Source organism: Engystomops pustulosus, chromosome 8, assembly GCF_040894005.1.
Source record: "Engystomops pustulosus chromosome 8, aEngPut4.maternal, whole genome shotgun sequence".
NCBI classification, from domain to species: Eukaryota; Metazoa; Chordata; class Amphibia; order Anura; family Leptodactylidae; genus Engystomops; species Engystomops pustulosus.
The window spans coordinates 30,715,328-30,721,327 of record NC_092418.1 but is presented as its reverse complement, the minus strand read 5'-3'; the positions used below and the strand labels follow the sequence as shown (position 1 = coordinate 30,721,327).

Genomic DNA, 6,000 nt, shown 5'->3' with positions numbered 1-6,000 from the left:
AAGCATTAACAATGTGTTAACAACCACATGCGTTAACCACGATGTTAACACATACGTTAACAATGTGTTAACACTTGAGTTTTGTAAACGCAAGCGTTAACAGGTGTTGAATTAGGCAAATCTCCTTTCAGCTGTAGCAATGCATTTTTAAACGCATGACGTTAACGCAACGTGTGACCGCACCCTCAGCCCTTTACCTCTTACTATAATTATGCACTGCTCCAGAGAATGATGTAATCACTGTGCTGTCTCAGGAAGAAGTAATCGATCGCTGCACCATCTCCAGCTGCTGTATGAGAGTTTTCTAGCTCAGGTGCATTAGTCCTGCCTGGACAGTTCAGGAAGCTCTGTGTAATGTGTTTACGAAAGGCAGCCAGCAGCACCCAGCTTTCCCAAGGTCCTGAATCAGGGATTAAACAAGATATGTTTCTGCATCAGTGTCGATACAGCATTCTCAAGGTATGTTTGGTGCACAATGCATGAAAACAAATGATAGATTTCCTTTAAGATGTAGGAGAGGTTTGGCCAGCGAATCCTGAATCTGTGTAGTTTCGTAGGAAGTTTCTTTTTCCATTGGCACCTACTATATTCTTTATTGCAGCTGCATCACAATCTTCCTTGGATGTAAATGTTAAAGGACATCTACCACCATATTTAGGTAGGTGACGTCACCCGTCTGTCTGCTGCCCTGCGTGGACAAGCCCTGTCCCACCTGTATCGTGACCCAGTTGAGTGCTAGGCCACTCTAGCCTGCCACTCAGGTACCAGTGGAATCCAGTTTCCCCCAATCCCAAAAGGTCAGGCTTCGGTGGGGGATACAATACAAGTTGTCTGGTTCTGCCCAGTGGTGTCGGACTATGGCTATAGGTATCTGACTGCTACGTGATTCGGGTGTTGGGTCACCAACCCATCACATACTGATGTCCTATTCTGAGGATAAGGTATGGCACATGTCGCATGTTATGGAAAATTTTATGGCCTTATGTCACGCTCCTAATTTATCCCCTAGGACAGTGATGGCGAACCTTTTAGAGACCAAGTGCCCAAACTAGAACCAAACCCACTTATTAAATACAAAGTGCCAACATTGCAATTTAAGCAGTAACATGTTTCTACCTGTTTTCTAACGGCTTTTAATTGTATTGATGTCCTGAGGACACCAATACAATTAAGAGATAGAGGAGAAAATCAGACTATTATTGTAGCTTCCTTCCTGGGTCCCCTGAACAAGAAGAATTGCGGGGATTGCAGACTTGCCCCTCCTGTATTCCCAGACAGCTAAGGATGTGGAACTTCAAAATATCTCTGATCACAGCACATCCTGGGTGGCCAGGGACTGCAGGAGGAGGTTTTGAGTCTTGTCTGTAAACTCTGTGCTAGGGTGATGGCCTGGGTGCCCACAAGGAGTGCTCAGAGTGCCACCTCTGGCACCCGTGCCATAGGTTCGCCACCACTGCCCATGTGCTTCCCAGCCTCAGAGCCACATATAGCAGTGGCCTTATGACTGTTTGAGGCTTTAGTGACTACTAGTCAGTGGAGCGGTAATTAACATAGACTTCAAATATGACTGTAGTGTAGCGGTCTCAGCACTAGGGTCTATGCTCTGCACTGATTAACATGGAGAAGTATTTTAAGACTAAAGCAAGTAATATTGACGAATCAGATTCCAGCTTTCATTTTCTATACACCTTAATAAAATGAAATGTGCAACCTGATTGGTTGCCTTAACTTTTCATTTCATTTTCGGCAGACTTCCGTGTGCTCTCATGTAACATTGTGTGTCATGTGTGTCAGCCCTGTACGCCCTCTGCTTCCTCATCTCTAGCTGCGAACAGCTTGTGCTGCTGTTTTTGTCATCTAATTTGACGTGGAGCTCTTTCCACCAATCATAACGCAGACTGTAACGGAAGCAACCAATGGCAGAGCTCCCAGCCCGGCGTTCTCCCGCCCCCGTGTCTGCTCCTGGGAGGGGGGACTGCAGAGCAATGGCTGCACTCTGCCAACCTCTCCAATGTGTGTGCATGTAACCGGGGCTACGTGTCGTGGTGTCAGGGGCGGCCAGGTAAGCGGCGGGCATGCGGGCACACTCACTACCGCTCTTTATAGTCGGGGGGTTATTAATGGTTTATCCCACTTCATGCTTGGTTAATTGCACATTACACCAGAACAGTAATGGTTAATGAGGATGAGCGCTGTCAGCCCATATGGCCAGTGTTTACGTGCGCCTTATAGCGCCCCTTCTGGCTGCTCTGTGTAATTGCACTGTGTAACTTTTTGGGGGTTGTGTGTCAGTTTTGAGTCATATGGTGAGAGGTCTCCAGTCATTTACCATAACATATACTAGAGGGATATGGATTGCAAGAGCATTTTTTGGGCAAGCATATGGCGACTGAAAACTGGTAGTAATGACCCTTGAAGGTGACTGCGCTTGATGTATTACATCACCTGCCCCTCAATTTTATGTTGGTATAACATCAGAGTAACGTTACGATCATCTGTTAAAAATGGGTCCGATTCTTAAGACCACCCCTAACAAGTCAAAGGTTTTGCATATATATGTGGTAATATTTAACAACAAGACCACTTGTACTTCCGCTATGACGTCCATCTATCCTAATAGGTCATAATTAAATATAGGAGATGTTTTTATGACGCTTCTCCTTTTAAATTGTCATATAAATATCCTTTAAAGGACATCTACCACCAGGATGAAGGATTGTAAACTAAGCACACTGACATACTGGTGTGTGCCCCCTCTAGTAGGATCTGCTCTTCTTTAAAGGACATCTACCATCAGGATGAAAGACTGTATGTAAATGAGCCTGAGGGGCTTTAAAAATTATGTAAATGCAGCTCCATTAACACCTATGGAGCCGGAGCCCCTCAGCTTAATTTGCATAATTGTAAAACTTTTTTTTCCTTAAAAACCAGGGCGTAAGAGGCTAAAAGAAGAGCAGATCCTGCCAGAGGGGGCGCTGGGACACATGACACTTATATAAGAGAATCCGCTCTGCTGCTCCGGGGAATTCTGCTCCAATACACATGGGACTCTCTTATGCCCTTGTCAGGTTATATTGGAGCTGATTGTCCTGACACCGTTTATGGCTTTCTTATTATCAGGAATTGAAATAAACAGGGATTACTTACCTATCATAAGCAGCAGAAGGAGGAAGCTTTGAGGGTGTTTCCACATGTGTTTACTGTGGTGTTTATGACCTTCTGAGAAATCGGATTACTCAAAAGGTTATAAATCAATTTCAATATGTAGTTTTTAGATTAATTTCTAGATTTAGATTAATTTCCCTATGTCCAAACTTTCAATAGGTCTGGTCGGTTACATGACTTTTCTAGTAAAATTATTTAGTAAGTAAACTGTATTTCTAGTTTTCAGCGGTCAGAGACCTAGCTAATAAGACTCACTATTCCAACTCCCTTCTCCATAGATTCTCCTTGTAATCTCACAGACTACATGTAGTGGATAAACTGGAATGACCTAGCTGTCAAGACTCACTCCTACCCCTCCCCTCTCCAAATATTCTCCTTGTAATCTTACAGACGTAACAGACTACATGCAGTGAATAAAATAGGCTGACCTAGCTGTGGAGACTCACTGCTCTCTCCCCTCTCCATAGATTCTCTTTGTAATCTCACAGATGTAACAGACTACATGTAGTGGATAAAATGGACTGACCTGGCTGTCGTGACTCACTGGTCCCCCTCCCCTCTCCATAGATTATCTTTGTAATCTCACAGATATAACAGACTACATGTAGTGGATAAACTGGAATGATCTAGCTGTGGAGACTCACTGCTCCCCCTCCCCTCTCCATAGATTCTCCTTGTAATCTTACAGACGTAACAGACTGCATGTAGTGGATAAAATGGACTGACCTAGCTGTCGAGACTCACTGATCCCCTCCCCCTCTCCATAGATTCTCTTTGTAATCTCACAGATGTAAGAATGCCCTAGCTGTCGAGACTCACTGCTCCCCCTCCCCTCTCCATAGATCTGCTTTGTTATCTGAAACCTGTTACAGACCATATGTAGTGTATCTACAACACTGACCTAGCTGTCAAGACTGACTCCGCCCCCTCCCCTCTCCATAGGGCAGGCAGAGCAGCTCCAACAATTAGCCTAATAGCCACAGATAAACCGCAAATACCTAAGCTGCACGCTGGTATGCTAGGGATCTCTGCAAATCCACCTTTTAAAGCGCAGATATCAATCTGCTTCAAGGACTTCAAACTTTTTGCAGTCATTTTTTGGGGGGGGGGGGAGGGGGGGTGCAGAAGAACCCCAATGATTACAGTCTCCCTGTTTTTTTTTGTGAAGTGATTAAAAACAGACCAAGAATGAGGATGATAAAACCCAAATTACTGTGGGTGGAGACACTTTACACACTTTACTCTGATATGACCTATTACAAAGTTTCTTATATTTATTTTTATGCTACATATATATGCAAAGTTTATTGGAAAGTTTGTGTCCATCAGGACAAGTTGTAAGGCTTGTTAAAGGGTCATTCATTGACTTGGGGTACATTCAGACGGCCCTCTGGGGGTATGTATAGGCGGCCGCAAATTTGCTGCCCGCCGGCGGTACGATGCCACACGTGTGTGTGGGACCATTCTGCACTGTACACAGGGAAAAGATAGAGCAGTGATGGCTAACCTATGGCACTGGTGCCAAAGGTGGCACTCAGAGCCCTTTCTGTGGGCACTCAGGGCATCACCAGAGAGGACTCCATGTATCTTTCTGCAGTCCCAGACAGCCCAGGACTTGCTGTACACAGAGCTATTTTAAAGTGACGGCTGTACCTGGGACTATTTTCTGCTTTATTGGGTGTTGGGTGTCCTCGGGTGCTGGTATCAATGAAAACTGTGACAGAGAAGGGAGTATAAATCACAAATTAAATTTCTGGGTTGGCACTTTGCGACAAATAAGCGGGTCTTTGTTGTAGTTTGGACACTCGGTCTCTAAAAGGTTTGCCATCACTGAGATAGAGCATCATCTATCTCTTCCTGTGTGTGTGGACGTGCGCCGCTTTTCTCTATGCAAGAGGAGGGGTCACCCCCACTCCTCTTTAGCGCACAACTGCGGCCAGGCCGACTGTGTGAATGTACCTTTGTAGGGGGACATGTATCACTCCTATTGCTTTCTTTTTTTTGTGTGTGTGAAACTTTTTGTAAACGTTTTTGCAGTTTGAGACTTTTAAGGTGCAGAATCAAGAAGCGCACCGTAGCTGAATTTAATTTTTGTAGCCCAGATGTTTGTTAAACTTGTGCAACATTTTGGGTTCTGAAATTGTCCCATTCCTGCACCTAATAAGTCCCAAAACAGAGTGTGCTAGACCCAGACTCACTTTTAGGAGCTAGTATTTGGGAAAAACTTAGGATACATTGCAATGAGTAAGTAGGCCGACTTCAGGAAACATAAAAACTATGATACATGTGCCCCATAGAGTAGCTAACCAGTTGTTTGCATATTAAAAGTTGTTCCCTTCCCACTGGATGAGAGAGACACCGTACATACAAGCACTTTTGCTCAACAAATAGGTGGCGTCGGCACTCGTAAAGCACCTTCCGAATCTCCTTGTTGTGATGAGGGTCCCTGCAGCTCCATCCCCCTGCTCCGTGATGGTCGGTATGATTACATTATTTCCTGAGCCGGGTACAGAGGGCACTCAGTTGTTTCATCTGCATTACGATGCATTATATTAGGAATATTTTCTGCCTTATTTATAATTTATAGCAAGTGGTAAACCAAAAGAGCAATTAACTGCACAGTGTTGTCTGCCAGAAGTCAGAAACGCATCACGGGACCCTGACGAAGCATTAGGGGTTATGTATTTGCTTTTTTCATCCTGTTTAGAGATGGGGGCAGGTTGTGTTGTCAGATATGACCTTTCAGAAGTTATTAATGGAGCTCACTATTCACCTTGAACGCCATAGGCCTATCTGAATCCTGCATGCTCAATCCCTTCTACATGTACCACAGGG

The 6,000-nt window shown here is 44.5% G+C and overlaps 1 protein-coding gene across 1 annotated transcript in view; it reads left to right on the top strand.

Moving 5' to 3' along the window:
- The first annotated feature begins 1,919 nt into the window (after positions 1-1,919).
- Positions 1,920-6,000, top strand: part of TECPR1 (tectonin beta-propeller repeat containing 1) — a 46,639-nt gene continuing 42,558 nt past the window's right edge. The window contains exon 1 of the mRNA XM_072120511.1: positions 1,920-2,062. The gene's annotated coding sequence lies outside the window, so the exon portion shown is untranslated. The remainder of the gene's footprint in view (positions 2,063-6,000) is intronic.